This window comes from Myiozetetes cayanensis, unplaced genomic scaffold, assembly GCF_022539395.1.
Source record: "Myiozetetes cayanensis isolate MyiCay16 unplaced genomic scaffold, myiCay2020 scf2-11, whole genome shotgun sequence".
Lineage (NCBI taxonomy): Eukaryota > Metazoa > Chordata > Aves > Passeriformes > Tyrannidae > Myiozetetes > Myiozetetes cayanensis.
The window spans coordinates 98,593,970-98,614,322 of NW_026087411.1; the positions used below are offsets into that span (position 1 = coordinate 98,593,970).

General features: G+C 39.3%; 1 protein-coding gene across 4 annotated transcripts in view; it reads left to right on the plus strand.

The window, feature by feature from the left end:
- Window positions 1–20,353, plus strand: part of RNF144A (ring finger protein 144A) — a 64,469-nt gene that overhangs the window by 12,827 nt on the left and 31,289 nt on the right. For 2 of the 4 annotated variants that reach the window (XM_050314485.1, XM_050314483.1), the window contains exon 2: window positions 3,488–3,577. The exons of the other annotated variants lie outside the window; for them this stretch is intronic. The gene's annotated coding sequence lies outside the window, so the exon portion shown is untranslated. The remainder of the gene's footprint in view (window positions 1–3,487; window positions 3,578–20,353) is intronic. 4 annotated transcript variants of the gene reach the window in all.

A 20,353-nucleotide genomic window follows, 5' to 3' on the forward strand; every position in this document is an offset into this window, starting at 1 on the left:
AGTTGTGGGGTTTTTTTTTACATTAATTGAATAATAAATCAATAAAAGGGTTAAAATAGCCCAATAACATGTGGGAGAGGACCATTAGTTATGTCTCATCAGAAAAACTTCTTAAAATTGGATTTACTTGATTCAAGCCCAAGAAAAGGAGGGACATCTTGAGTGCCAGAATAAGCATTTTAGTTGTTTGAGAGATCAGAAGAAGGACTGCATTTTGTGTATATTATGCATATCCTTTCTACAGGATTTAGACATACAACTTCTTATTGAATATAATAATCATCCTGCAGGCTGGGGGACTGGCAGTATGCTGGCTAATCAAGGAAGAGCCTCTTGGGTAAAGTCTTGTATGGGAGGGGAGATAAGAGGTTTGTCTGTTCCTGTGTAGAGCTTAACCTAGTAGCCAAGGAAGCATCAGAGAGAAGGGTTGAAATTTCTGGTTTGGATAAGAAGAGAGTCTTCGAATAGGAGGTAATTCTGTGAGGTGCCTCTGTAGAGAGGATAACTGAGTTTTTGTGGCTGGAAGAGGTTGCCCAGGAGCAAACAGGAGAGAGAAACGCTGCTAGTAAGATCTGTTGGTTTCCTCAAGATCCCTCCAGCCTTTAAAAGATAGAAGTGGGAGACAGGGCTCCAGGAAGGCAGTGCTGGTAGAGCAATTAGTGAACTGCTGACTGAGGTGCTGGCAAGGGCAAGGTTTTAAGAGGAAGAAAGAGGTCAGGTGATGCATAAGTTGGATGAAGCTAATGCAATGACTGAGAGTACTGGATGGGACAAGTTTGGTGCTAAGGAAGAAGGGCTGGCAGAAGAGCTGAAAAATGTCTGTAGTAAAGATTTTGGGAAAGGAGTTTTTAAGCAGCTGAAACACTAACCATACCCCAACAGTATGAGAAGAGACTACCTTGACAAGAAACTATATTGTACTGACTTTCTGTTACTCTACTTTTTAATTTATTTTTTTCCTTCTCGCATTTACAATTATATCCTATTGCTTGTTACCTGGCTACAAGCTCATTTCAGGTAGTTACAGAGAGTGATGAGGTTCATCCCTCATAGCCTCCTTTTCTCCAGGCTAAACAACCCCAGCTCCCTCAGCTGCTCCTCATCAGACTTGGGTTCCAGACCCTTCACCCACTCCACTGACCTTCTCTGGACCCATTCCAGCACCTCAATGTCTTTTCTTGAAGTGAGAGGCCCAAAACTGGACACAGGATTCAAGGTGTGGCTTTACCATTTCCAGGTATGGGAAGTGATCACTACCCTGCTCCTGCTGGCCACACTGTTGCTGATACAAACCAGGATGCCCTTGGCCTTCCTGGCTGCCTGTGCACACTGCTGGCTCTTGTTCATCTGGCTGTTGACCAGCACCCCCACGTCCTTTTTCACCATGAGCTTTTCATCCACTCTTCCCCAAGCCTGTAGCACTGAATGGGGTTGTTGAGACCCAAGGGCAGGACCTGGCACTTGGCTTTTTCGAACCTCATACCATTGGCCTTGGCCCATCAATCCAGCCTTTCCAGATCTCTCTGCAGAGCATTCCTACCCTCAGTGCTTCTGCCCAAAGTGTTGTCATCTGGAACTGACTGGTGCACTTGATCCCTTCATCTGGATGATTGATAAAGACATTAAATAGGACTGGCCTCAGGACTGATCCCTGGGGATCACCACTTGTGACCACCACTACTCGCTGGGCGTGTCTGTCCAGCCAGTTTTTTACCCAGTGAACAATACATCTGTCCAAGCAATGAGCAGCCAGTTTCTCCAGGAGAATGCTGTGGGAAAGGGTATTAAAGGCTTTAGTAAAGTCTAGGTAGGCAACATCCACAGCCTTTCCCTTATCCACTAAGTGGGTCACCTTGTTCCAGAAGGAGATCAGGTCGATCAAGCAGAATCTGCCTTTTATGCTGTCTGGGCTTGATCCTCTAGTTGTCCTGTACATGCTGCTTGAAGACACTCAGGATGATCTACTCCGTGTTCCTCCTTGGCACTGATATCAGGCTGACAAATGTGTAGTTCTCCACATCCTCACTCTGCTTCCTTTTATAGATAGATGTCACATTTAACCTGCAGACACCTGGGACCTCCCCAGTTAGCTAGGACCACTAGTAAATGATTGAAAGTGGCTTGGTGAGCATGTCCACTAGCTCCCTCAATACCCTTGAGTGTAGATCCCATCTAGCCTCATAGTCTTGTCTGCATCAAAATGGTGTAGCAGGTTGCTGACAATTTCACCTTGCATTATGAAGGCTTCATTCTGCTCCCTATCTTCAAGCTTAGAGGGCTGGGTAACCCTGAGAACAGTTTGCCTTATATTGAAAACTGAGGCAAGGAAAACATTAGTACATCAACCTTTGCCGCTATATTTCCCCAAATTCAATAAAGGATGTAGATTTTCTTTAACCCTTCTTGTTGCCAATGTATTTATAGAAACTTTTTGAGGTCTTTTGTGACAGTAACCAGAATTAGTTCTAGGTGGGCTTTGGCTCTTCTCATTTTCTCCTTGCATAACCTCACTACATTCTTGTAGTCCTTCTGCAAGTTGCTAAGGTCATAATGTCTCCTTCTTTGGCCTCCCTTCGTACTTCAGAAGTTAAAACCTGCCTTTTATGATAGCTATACCCAAGACAACCTCCAACTATCGTATCACCCACAAGTCCTGTATTTGTGAAAAACAGGTCCAGTGGAACACCTCTGCTGGCTGAGTCACTCACCAGCTGTTTCAGGAAGTTCTCCCACACAGTCCAGGAATGTCCTAGACTGTTTCCTCTCTGTTTTATTGTATTCCCAGCAGGTATCTGGTAAGTTGAAGTCCCCCAGAAGAACGGGGCTAGTGATCATGGTGCTTCTCACAGCTGCTTATAGCATATTTTGTCTGTCTCTTCATCCTGGTTGGACAGTCTGCTACAGACTACCACTAAGATACCTGCCTTACTGACTGTATTGCCCCCGATTCTTACCTATAAACACTTCACCCATCAACAAACTCTATGTAGTCAAAACACTCCCTGACCTCCAGGGCTACCCCACCACCTTTCCTTCCTTGTCTTTCCCTTCCAAAGGATTTATAGCCGTCCATTGAAGCACTTCAGTTCTGTGGGTCATCCCACCATGTCTCTGTGATGGCCGTCGTCATAGCTTTCCTGCTGCACAGTAGCTTCCAGCTCTTCCTCTTTTCCTAAAGTTCTTGGTCATGGGGCTGCAGCTATGTAGGGTGTGAATTTTCAGACTGGGAAATTCGATGCTAAAGACAAAAATAATAATAATAAAAATCTCTTGTGTAATGGGATTAATCTTTCCAAGCTGCTAAATGCAAACTGAACCAGTAAGTGCAGAGAGTAGAATGGGTTAGGAGGTGAATTTTGTCTGTTTTTACTAAGACTGTTTGTGCTACCGCAGAGTTTTAAAAGCTTATTGGCAAAATGGAGCTGTTAGTTCCGGGTTCATACAATCAATCTAAATAAAGTCTGACCCTTATTTTTTTTCCTTTCAGGCTTGTCTAACACTACCTTGAGCCAAATTCCTAGACTGGTTGGTGCTTTCTCATGGAATCCCTGTGACTGACAAAGGAGAGATTGTTGTGGTAGGCATTTGCCTTGACTGTCTTGACAACACTTGGCTGGGGCACAGGCAGATGCAGTTTCCAGTACAGCCACTCTTTCACAGGACTCTTAGGCCAACAGGAGCTGTGGGAGGGGAGAAAAATAACCCAAGATAGATTTTCATAGTCTTTGGAACTGCTGTTGTGGTTTTTCATAAAAGTGGAAGCCACATAGCCTGAGGTACTATAGAGGAGGGAATTTGTCAAAGTTTGCTTTTAATTATGGAACTGTAGAATGAAAAGGGTTCATTTACCAAAGAAATGTAGGAAAACAACAAACTACATTCTAGTTATCTTCCTAGCAAAATCCAAGTCACTGAGAGACTTGTTTTGCTGAAGCTTGACAATTGTCTGAAAAGTACAATTTTATGGTACTACCTAAAATGGGTTCACTAGGCTTTTATTTTTAAATCTCAACATATATATAGACATATATATATATATAACATGTCTCTTTATTTCTCTGTAACAGAGCTTGTTTTACTTTCATATATGGTTCTTGATTTAATAGTTCAATTTCCCATGTACTCCATATGTCCCATATAGTCCATACTCCAAATAAGGAAGTGAGATAAGAGTGATTACCTTTTCATGGTGGCTACAGTTCTATCTGTATTGTGTAGTAAATTATTGATATATTTGATTGATGTGTTTCCAGCCAGTAAAAAAAAGTAGTACATATTTATTTTAGAAGGCAGTAAAAAGTTCTGTTTAAATAATTTAAGCCACTCTATTTCTCTGTGGTTTGGAAAAGATCATCCTGCAAATATCACTAGATCTGCAAGTACTGCATTATGCTTGCTCTAATCATAGAATTGTAGAATCAGCTGGGTTTGAAAAGACCTCTGAGATCATAAAGTCCAACCCTTGATCCAACACCACCATGGTTACTAACATGGCTATATGCAGAAATAATGACATTTTTAGAATCCTCATTTCCTCGTGAATTTCTGTTGGTAGCTTTCCATTTTCCCCAGCAATGCCACCTTTATAAGCATGCATCTTCTGGAGGTAGTACTGAAAAGTCACATACTTTCAGGCTCGCAAATTGTAATTTTTTTTCTCCTTTTCTTTGGAACTCATATCCTTGGCTTAGTTATCAAAATGAAGTGGTATTTTTGACTCTTATTGATCACAGGAAAAACCTCTTGTGTAAACATAATCATGGCCTCATTGGCTTGTATTTAAGTATTGAGTTTTCAATGTAACAAGCTGTGTGCTCAGCTTGAGTAACGTCTTAATGTAAAGAAATACTTCTTAATTGTATGACTAGTTGAAATATTTTTCATCTGGATTCTTTTTTCTTCCCCTATTTATTACTAAGTGGAAAAATCTGTATTGCCACATCATTTTTTACTAGCAGAAAAACAAAACAGGAGGCAGTGAAGAAAAGATGCAAATTTCATTTAAATCCAAAATATCTGATGCTATATTCCATATCCCTTGCTTAAAAAGCAAATTGACATTAAAAAAAAAAAAGTACAATTTCACTGTATTCTAATTTAACTAGTTGATTTCAAATATAAATACAGAGAAGTGAAAATTATTTTTCTTGTGTCCCTCACAGTTTGGGCTATAGCTAGTTAATTGCTTTTATAAATTTTCAGCTTACAAGTAATAAGCATTTTGCCTACTTTTTGAAAAGCTATAACAGAAACATGTAATTCATCTCTGATACTTAGAAACTTAAAGAAAATGTCTTTAGCAAATGGAAAATGACAAGTTTATACATGTCTGTTCTTTTGGTCAATGATTTCTTTTTAGCTTAAATAATTCCTCTCCCATTGTGTGATTTGCATTACCCTGAATCATGTGTATTCAAGGAGTGACTATATCTCTTCTTGATCTCCATCTGTGAAGCAAATAAGTGAAGGTCCCCCAGCCTCTTTCCCTGGGCTCTGCTCTTCACTCCTCTCCTGTAGAGTCCCATGCTTTTGGGCATAGGGGTTTTCCTCTGTACCTATTCTCCACCATGTTCTTATCAGCAGTGCAGCTGGTTCTCACTGGTTGTTTAGTTTTCTGTTGGGATTTTTCTAAAGATCCTCAAACCTCTCCAGGCACCATATCCCATTTTCTGAAACACAAAGGGAAAAGTGTGTGTGAAGTACTCTCCAGAGCTGTGTCAACTCTCTTGGAAAGACATGCTTAGCTGATCTGTCTTTTTTTCTGAAAGAAACAGAAACCTCAGTTGAGTATGGCTGTTTGCTGTTGTTTCACATTTGCCAGAACTTCTACGATATTTCATGGACTTTGATGATCAGTGTGAGAGCAGCTCTGACATGTTGTGCACATACATAGCTGAAATGTGCCTTGAGCTTTTCAGTCGTTCTGCTGCCTGCCAGCCCTGTTTCACTGAAATGGCTCTGAAGGATTACTGGAATGGAGCATGTCCTGGCAGAGGTCTGTATTGGAAAATATTTGTGGCATATGGATGATCATGAGGTATTTGTGTAGCGAACAAGAACATACCATACATAGCTCAGACGATTAATACAAAGCACAGGAGTGTTGCTCTCTGATTTTCGTTGTCTGGCAGGCAAGAGCCTGCCACTCCTGTCAGTGTGATAGTGGGCCTAGTGGCACAAGTAATTGAACCTTACAGACCGTCTAGAGAAAAGCTTGTGCTCTTGTCATCTTTAGAGATGCTTTCGTAGATGTAGCTTACTCCTGCTCATTAGTAGGGAGAGAAGGGAGCAGATGGGGAAAGTCAGTGCTTGTCAGAAAAATGCAAAGTTCTTCTCTAATGATATAGTGTTGGCTTGAAATTGTGGGATTTTCTAATAGACTTGTTAATTTTGTCTCATTGTTTATAACCTTGAAATAGTTATAATGTTTTATTTCACTGTGGAAAGAAGCAATCAAAATATTATAGCTTTGTGTTAGTTACTTAGAAAACATCTTTATCTATCTGTAGCCCTAGTGGTGGCTGAGACCTCTGTAGCTGAGTCAGTGTACCATAATTTAGTGACAAGCATGCAGTGTGGGTGATCAAGCTCCAGTGATACACTAATAATTATGGTGATAATGATGTTATATCTCATAGCAGTAGCCAAAGGCACAGCTTGGCTCGGTCTGACTTAGAAAATGGATAGCTAAAATGCAGTTTAATAAAGATGTAAATACAATCTGCCTACATAAGTCAAGTAGTGCTTTTTTAGCCTGTGACTAGAAGACAGAACTGCATTGTGGAGGCGACAATTCTGTAGCATTGGCCACAAAATAAAATTTGGTTTTAGTTATAGTTTGTAAAGGAGGATGTAAAACTAAACTTACTAGCTTTAGTCACAAAAAATCTCTCCCCATAGCAAAGAAGGTTTGAAGTTGGAATTATTTTTTTTTCAGTAAGGAAAACTTTTAAAAGGAAATTATCTCAGCTCATTCTCAAGCCATCTGCATTCCTTTATTTGTCTGGTTCTTTGTATATTTGGATCTGCTTTGTGCAGAGCAACATGGAAGTGGTTCTGACCAGGTATGGCCACTCTGTCTTCATGCTTTCTAATTCTTAGTTTTGCATGTCCCACTATTGCTACCGAAGAACTTGGCATCCTATTACAATAAGTAGCTGTAGGTTGCATTTCTGAGGCTTTGTTTCAAATACTGGAGGTTTTTTTCCTTCATTTTTGCAGTTTTGGTGTTGCTGGATTGTTGTTTTTTAAACGTAGTATTAATAAGTTCAGATTGAGAAAGATGTTTTGGGGTTCTACCCTACACCAAAACCTGAATGGTTGTTATTTCTCTCTTCTTTTTCAGTCTGTAGAACAAAATCTGGCTGCAAATGTTCACTTTTTTCTTTGCAGATTTTATGTATATGTGAAATTGACTTTCTGTATAGTTTGTTCCAAGTTCTGTATAACTGGTCACCTTTCTGTTAACAGGTGATTGCAAGAGTCAGTGGAACTGGGGATAGTTCTTTTCCTCTAGTTCAACAAAGTGAGAAGGGAGTAGGGGACACTGACTACTGTAGATGCACAAATCAACAGGGAAAATCAGTAGGGTTCCAGTACTTAAATGTGTTGGAATGTACTGGCAATGTATGGAAGTAGGGAAAGAGGCACAAGTCAAGACAGTTGTCTGCTGTTGTGTATTTTGACCTTAGTAAAGTTAGGCAACCACTGCATACCAGTCCTTTAAGCAATCGTCTGTCTTGTGCAAAAAGGTCTTGTTGCCGCATAACAAAGTTCCTGAGCTTTCACAAACTGTCTTCCACTTTTTTTACTTCTTTTGAATGCAATGTACACAATTTAAATACAGCAGTAACTGAGAAATTTTCCTGACTCTGGATTCAGACATTGCAGTGGGGCTTCTAATTTTCTCTGATTAGTTTTTTGTTCTCCTCTTAGTATGTTGGTCCCAACAGGGATCGATAGCTCTCTCCATGTTTGCTGTCATCTTGGCAGTTTTCCTCCTATCTCCAGTAGTTAGAAATTACATTCTTCCTTTCTTCTGGCTTGCTTTTTGCATGTCTCAATCCAGTTTCACTTTCCTATAAAATTTGCAGGTTGGCTTGAAACAACACTTCAGAATAAGAACTACCAGTAGGAATGAAGATCAGCTCTGCATCTCAGAAAGGACTTGTCCACTTCATCTCTTTCACTTTTCATTGTGGTGAAAGGGTGATTTACAGCTTGTTATATTGATCAGCTTTCCTTTTAATGTCTTTGTCATATCTTGGAGTGCTTGTTCCCATTTCTGTAAAGCCTTGAGCCCAGGCCTGGGGAGAAAACAGGTTGGTGGCTGGTCTGTCACAGGCGTAAGCTGAGCTGCATAAGCAAAGTCGCTTTCTCAGAGTCTGTGGAAAGAACTTCTCCAGGAACTCGGAGCTCTCTCAAACCTCAGTGCTTGCTGTTCCAAGCACAACAGCCACTTTTCAACCATACTTTCTTTAACCAAAAAGCAAAACCAATCGGCATAGAAGAAAACATTTCATTTTGAGTATTAGTAGAAAAGGCAAGAGAAAGTACAGTCTGTGACACTGGATAATTATATTGCTTTATGCAGTACATGCCACTTTGCCTGCTTTTTCCATCTGCTAAGTCTCTGACCACTGCTGGCATTGCAGCAACCCAGACCTCCTGGTTATTTCAGGTCACTAGGAGATATTGGTGCATACTCCTCAGACAGGCTCAGGTGATTGAAATCTATGCTAGAAGTTAAGCTCAGTTTTTCACTCAGTATTGAAGTGTTATGCCCATGTGCAAGAGCCTGTATTGCTGTCCAGCACGTGGGGGAAGTGGTCTCTGCCCAGCAGCCTGAATTCTTGCTCTAGTGTCATTTTTCTCTCCATAATTGGCTCCTTTTGTATTACTGTGATTATTTTTATACAAAATTTTTTTTTATTAACAGTTTTTACAAATGGTTAGTTACTTTTATTAATTTCTAACAGTCACAGAAGCCCCATGTAGAGAGCTTGTGCTTTGTTTTTAAATCTAGTATTTAGATGTTTCCTGATCTGCATGTCCTTCTCATTTTTACAATCTCCTGTAGGCTTTCATTAGTAGGGTTTGGGACTTTTTATTCTTTTGAAAAATGAAAAGACTATGAATGTGCAGGTAGTTACTGACCTACTGGTGTTGTCAGTCATAATCCCAAACTCCCCATTAACTCAACTGTGTGACATCAAGGCTTAGTTTGTGGCAAAATGTGACTTACAGCTGGTGCAGTATGTCTGATGCTAAAAACTCGTTATTCTCTATCTAGAACAGATTTTGGGGTCGATGAAAGAAACCCTGAATTTCCCATATTCTGTTGCATTGTGGGGTCTTCCTACACCGCTCTGCTCTAGCCTTTCCCACCTAAGTGAGTTCTGAAACCCACCAAGCACCTCTGTTCAAGTTGTGATACTCTTGCTCCCATCTTTACTGACCACTGTAAATAAGATATACTGTCTTCTGTCTCCAGTTTTTAAACAAATGGCTTGTTCCAACTCTTTTGGAGAAGCAGCAGCCAGCTACTGTGCTCTCCCCTTTTGTTTGTTTTTAAAGTGGCACTACTTTGCTCTTGAATCTTATTTAATTGGTTTCCTGCTGGAAAGAAACTAAAGAGCTGCCTTTGCTAATTAACTAGGACAAAATACTCCTATTGGTAGACAATGTAGGTTAACCAAGGACTTCAGAAAAGAAATGTGGGATAGCTTTGATGGTGAAGCAGTTGTTCTTTGGTGGGTTCTCGTCATTAAATATGGAATAGGAATTCAAAGATGTTCCAGGTTCAGTTCCTTCCTTCAGGATTTTTTTTCCTGTGTAATTTTAACATTGACCAACTACTTAATCCTAAAAGCATGTGGAGCTCTTAACTCTTAGTCAAGCATTTATTGTCCTTGGACCAAAAGAACCCCAAAAGCAACAAAACCTTCAGACACAGCTTACTTATGTAGTAGACTATATTTAGGAAAATTAATAGCCATATTTGAAATTAAATTTCTAATTTTGGCCTCTCAGATTGCTAGGTGCAAGAAAATAAACCAAGAAAGAGTAATCAGATTGAGTTTGTTACTAGGAATATCTAAAAACAAACCACGAAAGCTAATTTTAAACAGTGGGTTGTAATCCATGCTGTTTGGTTTAGAACCCCTGCAGCAATTCCTTTCCAAATATCTATTTTAAACTGGTGGGTTAGACCTCTGTGGCTGCTTTTTCACAGTGTCCTTAACATAAAACACTGTGGTGACCATTAAAGTAAATAGGAAAAAGTAACAATTACAGAACTTACCCCTCAAAAAAAATTATTTTTTAGTACAGTGGATTCCCTTTAAATAGAGGGGTATGTTTCAGGAGGTGGGTGGTGTGTGTGTACTGTGTTACTTGGCTGGGACCATAATCAACCTCATCTCTGATCTTCCCAGAAGCTGGAAAAGAGGGCAGGCTTCTGTGGTTTGTCTTGTTTGGTTTGGGAAAGCGTGAGTTGAACTTGGAGAGTTTCCTACTATCTAAAATGTTGAACACTTGACCTCTGGAAAGTGTAGAGTATCTCTTCCTACCATTTTTAATTCAGCCTTTTTAATTGTAACATTTTCAAGTAAAAAGGCTTTTTTTTCTTTATTTAACATTGTCTCAATGTTAAGTGATTGACTGTTGCTTCTGCTTTTTTAGACTGTGTACAAAAGGGTGTAAGCTACAGCAGTCAGAACTGCTCAAACAGTGTTTCTGGAGTCTGGATAAAATGGTGCCCCCTAAATTTAGCTGTTTTCTGGGACAAAGAATTTAGTACTGAGGCTATTATCATTAGTTGAATTGTCTTATAACTTGTTTTTATTGATGTTAACTTCTGTAATCTCTGGTCCGCTGCAGTGTACATTATGCAAACATAAAAATTAAAATCTTTTTCCCACAGAGGAATTTGCAGTTGATTTCTATTAATAAACTGGTTGGGACTTTGCAGAGCACCCATATGAGTATCTGTCAAACTCCTGAAAAGGTTTTTTTGTACATAACTGATGTCTGAGGTGAAAGGCTTGACATAGATATTTTGCAAAGGGAAAAGCATGTCTTCCAAGTAGTTAGTCTTCCTGGATCTTGTTTTTGTGGGACAAACTTTAGTTACCTTTTAGGAAATGGACTGGTCACCTGGACCTGTGGAAGGAGCTTATTTTATGAAGTGGCTTTTTTGTGTCAGTGCCTTACATATGTAAGTATTGCTGCTTTATTTTATTTCCTTCTTTAGGAAATAAAACTACTTAATTCTGATTCTGTTAACTTCCTTTAAAAACCACAGAGGCTCACTGAAAAAAGCTCTTTGTTTGACTGTTTTGTTTTTAATCCTTTTCTTTATAAACCCCTAGAATGATGACCACAAGCTTAAACGTCCCCAGAAATGTTTTGTGGGTTTTTTGTTTGTTTGTATGTTTTTGTTTTTTGTTTTGCTTTTTTGTTTGTTTTGGTTTTGGTTTTGGTTTTGTTTTGGTTTGGTTTTTTTTGCCTTGACAGAATAAGTCTATGCAAATTTCCCTTGCTTTATGCATCAAGCCAGGTTTCTCTACTGGGAAACTGAAGAGTAAGTAGATGTTTTCTATCTCTGTACCCAATGTACTCTCTGCTAGTAAGCAGGTCAGCACTGTGACCCATAAGATGCATAGCAAGGGCTGTGTTTCAGCATCCTTCCTGCCCCCATTCACAAGCAGGTAGGAGTTACAGATCGAGCAGGATGCAGATGGTGTGCAAAGAAACACAAACTAAAACTGCTCTGACAAATGTGCAGCATGGAGTATTGCAGAGGATTGTGTCCTGACATTCTTGAATATCACCAGTGAGGGAGATTCCACAACTTCTCTGGGCAACGTGTTCCTGTGTGTGGTCATTGCACAGTAAAGTTCTACCTCATTCAGATGGTACTTCTTGTGCATTAGTTTCTGCCTGTTGCCTCTTATTCTTATTAAATGGATTAATTGGCAGGGAAAGCCCTTTGGCACTGTATAATTACCAGTAGTTTGTTCGTAAGGTTTTGTAATAAATGAGGAAAGAAAAAGCATAGTTAAAGTATCCAAGCAGGTTAATTTACTACAATTAATCGGTGAGTAAGAGGAGAAAACTAAATGGAAACTAGAAGTAAAAAACCAAAGACCAATGCCTATTGATTTTTGAGCTGTGTTCAAGCATACAGAGTGGTACAGGGAAAATCCCAATAGCATTCTTCTGTATCTGTTCCCAAAATCAAAGACCTGCAGCTTATTGTACTTGTTACCTAGACAAGGGGAACCCTCAAGGGAGTGTTTCCACTGTGGTGATCCTGTGCTCTTTCATTTCTTCCCTGTGATTCTTTCAGCTGTCTCTACATGCCATTAGTACTTCACCCTTTGGTTTTAGTATCTATGCCTGTGCGGTTGCAGAGGTGTTAGGCACAGTCTCTGCCACGTGCAGATGGGGTACTAGAATGCTGCTGCTTTCTGCAGTAAACAAGTGTTATATATGTGTTGTATTGCTAAGGTTGCGAAATGTGGAGAGGGAGGGAAAACCACCAATAAAGCAGGAAGCATTACTATGCAACAGTGATATTACTGTGAAGGATGAGAGCTGAGGCTGATGTGTGAAACTAATACATTACACCTCTGAAATTCCTGTAAGTGCTGATTCTCTGCAGAGGGAGAAGTGAAGGAAAACATGTACTTAGGCAGCTAATGCAGTGCTCATCCATCTACTGCTCAGCCTATGTGTTGTGGTAGGTACCAGCTGATGTGTCTGACTGAGGCATGACTAAGATGTGTGAGCTGCTCAGTTATGTAGTCAGTTTGAGGCAGAAGAGGTTATCAGTAGTTTCTTATGATTCAGGTGATGTTCTAATCACCAGATTGTTATGTTTTGGTGCATGCAGTCTTAGTGGTTCACACCAACATTCTTACTTTCTCTTGGTTGTGTTTTTTGAAGGTCTTGCAAGGCGAGTGCTAAATGACTAGACCATCACGTCCTAAGAGAAAGAAACCAGACCAAATTAAGCATCTGCCCCTAATTCAAGTGTTGTTCTCTAATAAGAATGTCTTTTAGGTTTCCTAGCCCATGTGAGTGACATTCCTTGCACAGGCATGTGCTGGCTGTCACACCAGGACATGGAGAAATGTAGTTGAAACATGTAATTTGGATGTGGGAGAAGAATCTTGGAAACAAATGCAACTTTATTCACCAAGCTAGCATGGCTGAGATATTAACATAGACCAAAATATAACTAAATTTTGTAACATTGTGCTTAAAGGCAAACTGCCTCTCTCCCAGAGAGAAAGGGAAAACTAGTTCCAAGCCAGTTGCCTAGTAGGACACCCTGAACTCTTTTTGTTTGGCTGACCTGGGCTGCACTTCCTTGGATACTGTGCAGTAGAGGTAAGAGTGAAGAACTGGATTGTTGATACAGATGATATGATGGGAAGAAGGCAGGCTGCTTCAAGCAGGAGGAAATTAAAGCAACAGTATTTTGAATAGGAGATAGATAGATAAAACTTTTAGGAGAATGTAAGGGGATAATCAATTTTATTTGAACAGTGCAGAAAGAGATATTTGTATCCAGAATCATCAAGTTTGTCAGACCAGAGGTTTGTTGTAAACTCTCCTAGCTGATGTGTAATTTTTATCACGTAATTCATCAGATTATACATACAGTTGATTAGTTTCTGAGAGATGCAGGACTTCTCAAATATTTTCTTCTCTTATTATCAGAAGACAATTCTTACAGAAAGATGTGGTGCTATTTTGTTGTTGTTGTTGTATTTCAGTTGTTTTTTGATTTGTTTTGGTGAATGTTTTTCTTTTTGAATGTTTTTTCCTTTGGCTGAGGTGCCTGGTATTAGACATGCAGTCTTCCTCTGAAGGCCTTTGAAATCACTTTCCTTTCTCTCACTGAATAAGTAGTTTGGACAGTTATCTTAAAATCTGCTTCTTTAGGCACCAACCATAGGATAACTATCTTGGTTAATCTAAATCCCATCTTAAGTTTTTCCTTATGTCTGGTGCATCACACGAGCATGGTGAATGAGTGTGTATCCCGTGACATGTAATTGACAGGGGGAAGTGGTATAATAGAAGCTATTGCTTCTGCAGACAAGCTGTCCAGCTTCTAGCTAAAGCTGCTTGTTTTAGGCATGGTTTTGAAAAAAGTAAAAACAACTTTCCATATGACTGTATTGACTGCACAAAACACCTCTATGAAGTTTTACTGTTTCTATGAAGAGTTTTGCTCTTTTCTTGCATCTTGGCTATATATTCTTTCTTGTCCTATTGATATGTGCACTTTTGGTTCTTCTTCCTCTTAATATTGTTTGTGGAATATAATCCTTCAGAAGAAGAGAAACCTTAACTCTAATCTTTGTGGAGTAGATCTGGGACATGAGACTGGGAACTTGTTCACACTGAGAGCTATGAAAGATACCATGTCTTACAAATATCTACTTGGAATAATTTGGTTGTTACTGGGTCACAGGAACAAGGAGCTATGGGGAAGTTAACCAGAATTCACCCCACTCTGAATGCTGTTTTCAGCTACCAGCATATCTGCTTTGGATTTTGAGTGTAGCCTATGAAGGGATGGTACTTGCATATGTGTTGTTTTACAACTAACACGAGAGCTGTTGTCCAAACCTGAGCTCCACTGTTAACATGGTAGTGACAGACTGAGTGGGTTTGCAGTGGGTTTTTCAATCCTGTGTACTCTGTTCCTCATCTGAGACTTGTAAAGCACAGTGGAAGGTGCAGCATGTCCTAAGCGTACATTTTGTCATAGTTTCAAGTAAAAGGACAGTTTTGATTTCCTTTTGGCTGATGGTCCCGGTGTCTCAGTCAGAAATGGGGCTTCACTCCCCTTGCTTGTATTTGCAGTTTCTCTGTACCTTTTCATAGCTTTACATGTGGTTTCTAGATCTAAGCTTCCACATCTTTTGTCTTTCCCCCCTCCCTGCCCCATCCTGGCCAAGGAAACTCTCACAGAGCTCAAGCTTGATGTTATTTGGGCTTTGTATAAACATAGCTCTTACTTTTCTGAGTCAACTATGGAGAAGGAAAAAGCTTGTGGTATAGTAAAGTTTGAAACTGCTCCTTACTGATTTATTGCTGTTGTGGAGACAGCCCAGAGTGTACTAATTCATCAGTTCTTGTAAGCAGAGAGGAGGGAAAGAATAGGAGGAAACAAGGAAAGGGGTGGAGGGGAAAAGAGTTGGGGAAGAGAGAAAAACATGGGGAAATGTAAGGGGTGGGAAGAAAGACATAGCAAAGCACTTGTTTTTGACTGGGTGGCTTAGGAATTTCTGGAAAATAATAAAATAAAATGTTACCCTAGAGAGCAGTCGAATTGTCTGTGCCCTTCTTATTACTGTGGCCTTCATGCATTACAACATTATCCAGTCTCGAGTAACTTCTGACAGATAGTGTTCAGGGGTTTTTGCACTTGAGTTGCATGCTTAGGTTACAATTGGCTTTACAGTCAGTCTCTTTTAGGTTGGTTTCATCTTTCCTCACTCTCAAACCTTTTCTGTGTGCAGCTGATCTCCTTGTCTCTAAAATACTCAGAGCTTAAACATGTTGATTGTTAATGATTTAACCTGTGGCTTTTCACACTCTAGTGTGGGGTTGGTGGTTGCCACAATAATACATAGATGGTACCTTGGTATTGGCCCTAGTGTTCAAAGGCAGTGGTTCACTGCAATAAAGTAAAAAAATATTATGAGAATTTTTAATGAGGATTTAGTAGGTTCATGACTCTTAAAAGCAAGTGAGATGGGCAGGCTCATTCTCCCAAACCAAAATGTATTGCACTCATGGCAGTTTCAGATCCATTTGATATACCAGTGCTACGGTGTCCAGGCTTTTCCTCCTGTACGATGGGGATGGAGTTTTCCTGTTCATCATGGATTAGGATGCTTTTTAAAATGCATATCCTCTTGACCTAGCTGTTTCAAATTACCATAACGCCTTGTGTCTCTGGCTGAGAGTACTCTGAGGTGTGCTGGGGGCCTGGGACTCCAGTGCTGGGAAATGGGATGGTGCAAGGACTTCCCAGCTTTTCCCTGAGGTGCTCTGCTGCTTTTGTAATCTCTTGCATAGCAAACATTGATTAGACACATGAATTCTGGGCAATGTTCCTTAGTATTTCCACACTTGTCCTTTTATTCATGCCATATTTTGGGAATATTGAATGTTTGGGGCATAATGCAGTGGAATTCCACTTCAATTGTTATTTTACTCTATAAAACAAAATACAAGACTTCTGAAAACAACCAGGAAGATGATCTATTTTTTCTATTTTCTTCTCATTTCTCTCCTGTCTTTCCTGTTCTCTATTGTTTCTTCTTATTCCTTTTTTTCTTTTTATTAATTTTTTTTCTCCAGACCTTTTGAATCTTCCAGTTCTTTCCCTTCTGCCTGACCATTTGTCTTTCCCATCCACAGTTTTTCAGATGGAGAGAAGTGATTTTTTGTTTTCTCTTTGAAATGTTTTCAGCCCTGCCTACGGGGTCTGAATAACAGCCTCACCCAGTTTATTTCAGGTTGCTGCTGTTTGGCAGTGCTTCAAGAAGCCGCAGTGGCACCAGAGCTTGGTGACAAACACAGGAAAATGCAAGGTCAGGAAAGTCTTTGGCTCTGTCACATTATTCAGCGGCTGTATTTTTTGGAATATGGACAGGGATCTAGTTCTGAGGCACTTCTACATGGACAGATGATGAGTTTATAGCACATCTTTTAAAGCTGGAGTTCTAAAAATCTGTTGTTTTCTGTCTTTATCTCCATAATATCTTTGTCTACCCACCTATGAATTTGATAGGCAGTGTTGTCATATACATCCATAGATCTAGAAACCATCCACTAATTTTGTATTATATAAAACCTTTCATGATCAGTAATCAAGTTGTATTGTCTAAGGTTTGGGGTTTTTTGCTTTATATGATGCTCTAATTTCTCTGGAAAAGAAACAAGAAGTTTTTAGCCAGGTATTTAGCAAAGAATTGTTTGTTTATTTGTTTTTTAACTTTCCCTAACAGTGACTTGTCCCTGAAGCAGTACAGTCTTTTGTTTTGTACTCATAATGTTATTGTTCACATGCCTTTCATTAGTGAAAAACTAGATGTCCTTTGGCACTGGAATGTTTCAATGTAATCTTTATATGTGCATATATTTTTATATTCTCTATATATGATAACCATATGGCCATATCTAATATATATATATATAATCAGTCAGGAAGGTAAAGCAAAGAAACATAGTGGTTGTGAGTGGACTGAAGACCCTGGAGTAATTGTTTCAGCTTTGGTATAAGAGCTTGTTTCCCATGTGCTGTGTTGTCCAAGAGACTGAAGTTGCTGACAGTGCTCTAAGCCTCTGTGTGATCTTTTATCCCTTCTAGGCTTGGGCACTGGAATAGCTTGAAGATAAAACATAGTGAAGTTGGAACTGATGGTCAATCTGTGTAAGGACTTAAAGGCCAGGCCTGGAGAGTTCAGAATAGACATGAATTTCTGCAATATTCTGCACAAGGTGAAGTTTCTTACATGTTGAAGTGAGTTATGCCTGAAAACAGCAGCCTGTTGTACTGCTGGAAGACAGAACATGGCTTTATGGGTTGGGGTTGTCTGGAATGCAAAGGACGATGTCTACCTGCTGGACTTAGGCTGTAGATCATGTTGTTGATTGTAGATCAGATTTATGAGTGAGCCTTTAGAGTTAGGTTAGGCATTTGTCAGAAATTAAGAACCTAAGAAGGCAGGCATCAAAACTCTGAAGTTAGTAATCTCTCAACATCCATGTAAATCCAAACTTCTATATGTTAGTTTGCCTTATATCTATCAGAGAATGATTCTGCTTTACCTCCCAAGCAGTTCTGTGAGGATGAAGAACTGGAGACAGTAATTTAGATAGATGCCAGTAACTAACTGATTGGTAAGTGCAAGATACTAAGTCTGCCTGCCAACTTCTGTTACTGTAAAATCTAGCTAGTGGGTGGATTTATTAATCAATTTGTTTTATAAAGTGACTTTTAAGTGACCTTATCTGTGGTATAGTTTCATAACAACAACGGTGGACACCAAAAAAATAGTTAAGTGGTCAGTTATGCCATGTAGGCTTCTTTCACATAATTCTTCTGAGGATCTTTTTAAGAACCTAGGAACACAGAAAAGGGAACAGTCAAAGTCCAAACTCTGACAGAGGGGTAACAAATAGTGCAAGCTGCAAGACTGCTACTGAACACCCTTAGCCAGCAACCTTGATCATGTAAACAGGTCCACTGCTGCCTTGGGGTATGGCAGAAAGCTCTCGAATTATGTGCAGTGAGCCACAGCTGTGGCTGCATAGGAAGGCTCAGAATTGTTTAAGTCAAAAATATTCACTTAATAGATGTGGCAGGCAGTGCCAGTTCCACAGTGCAGTGTAGTAGTGCAGATGACTCCACCTCAGAAATGTATGTTTTTTTCCATGTAAGTAAAAAACATGGAGGTTTTTTTATAGGTTTATATTTTTATGTATTTATAAAAATTGTATAATTACATAGTATATAAACAAACTTCATATATTAAATAAATACAATGTGACAGATGTGTTTCACTTCATGTAGGGGGAAATGTAGTCTGAATTACATATATACTTATATCTATAAATATATTTACACAATACTAAAACTGTACTGTAGCACGTGTGTTTGATTTCATCTGGTGGCCTGTATGATTTTAACTAAAGTTATTTTGATGAAGAGGGATGAGAGGAATGAGAACAGATTCTAAATCATGTTTAAGTCCATTCCTTTGACTTCTAAAAGAGCTGCTTTTCATCGTGTCAGTAAATTCAGATTAAGATAACTCGTTAAGGCAGATGACTTAAGTGTGCCTGATTAACTGTGTCTGGTAGGAGAGGAGACTGAAGCTCTTAATTTAGAAATTAAGCCCATCCCTGCTCTAAAGCTGAAATTTAGATTCTGCCGAAATCTCTATTTTGAGTCTTGCTTGGTGAAAAAGGACCCACCAGTTAGTGTGCTCATATGACTGTTATTCAACCCTATTTTCTAGTCATACTTTTCTCACATTGGCAGTCATGTATCTGAAGTGTTGGCAATGCAAATGCAGCTTAATTGTATAATGCCATGAAATACTTGACTAGCAAGCAATAGGAAAAATCATCCTGTTTTATGACTTCTTGAATGACTTGTATGGAAAAAAGTTGCATTATTTTCTGCTTTCACAGAATTTCTGTTTCACTGTTTTCTGCAACTTTATGAGGCCTGGAAAGAAATAATTGTTCTGTTCTTGACTTACTAGAGGTCAAGTCAGCTGTTTCTCACTGGAAAATGTAGTCTGTGTAGGTGGACCAAAAACTGAGGGATTAGTGTTCAGAAATACAGTTTGTGTTCACTTAATTCATTAATTGTTCTGCAGAAGTGAAAAAATGAAAGATTCTTTTTCCCTCCATACCCATTTCCTGGAATGCCTAACAGTCACATTTTATTATATTGACATGTTGTAACAGCAACAAGACTTCAGTCACTTCTGTCTCTTTATGCAGTGATTTCATTTTAGTGTGGACATGCACCCAATTGCAGAATTGAACAGTTATTAGTCAGGTTGTTGATTATTTATGATGAGACTGTCTGAACAAGCTCTTAGTAAAGCTATTTCTTGCGCTTCTTACTTTCAACTTGCTTTGAGATGCTGTCCTAGAAAATTATGTGCTGTGTGGCAGTATTTCTTACAGATTCAATATTATCAGATATGAGCCACAGTCAGCAAAAATACAAAAATGAGACTGACCTTGAGCAGTAGAGTTTGGAGTCTGAACTGACAACCAACTTCCCTTCTGGTTTTCTGTGCCTCTAAGTGTGATTTATTGTGTCTGTTTTCAGTATTGGTGTTTGGTCTGAGTTGGGTAAGCAACACTAAAATTCCAGTGAACTAAATATTTAGTGGGCTAAGGTCTATTCAGTTGGGTATATTGGTCTGTAATTCTATACCTTCAGTAGCTGTATTTTTGGGGCCTCGTAGCAGATAGCCAAACCAAGAGGCAAAATTTTCTACTGGCTGTTAGTGTAACTGGTGACCTTGAGCACAATAACAAACCAAGGTGTTTTTCAATATATTCTTTGTCTAGAACGCCTTTTAGTTACCTTGTCTTTTTTCTTGAAATTATGCAGCACTTTCCCTGAAACATTGCTCATCACTAGAATGCATGAGAACACAGTCTGAAGCCGTAAGAGGCCACAACTGTGGAACAGTAGGAGTCTTAATCTGTTTATGACAGAAGGTGTTTGTTTCTCGGCTATTCTCTTGTGAGTTTGTTGTTTGGTTTTGTGCTGGATTGTTTTTTGTTG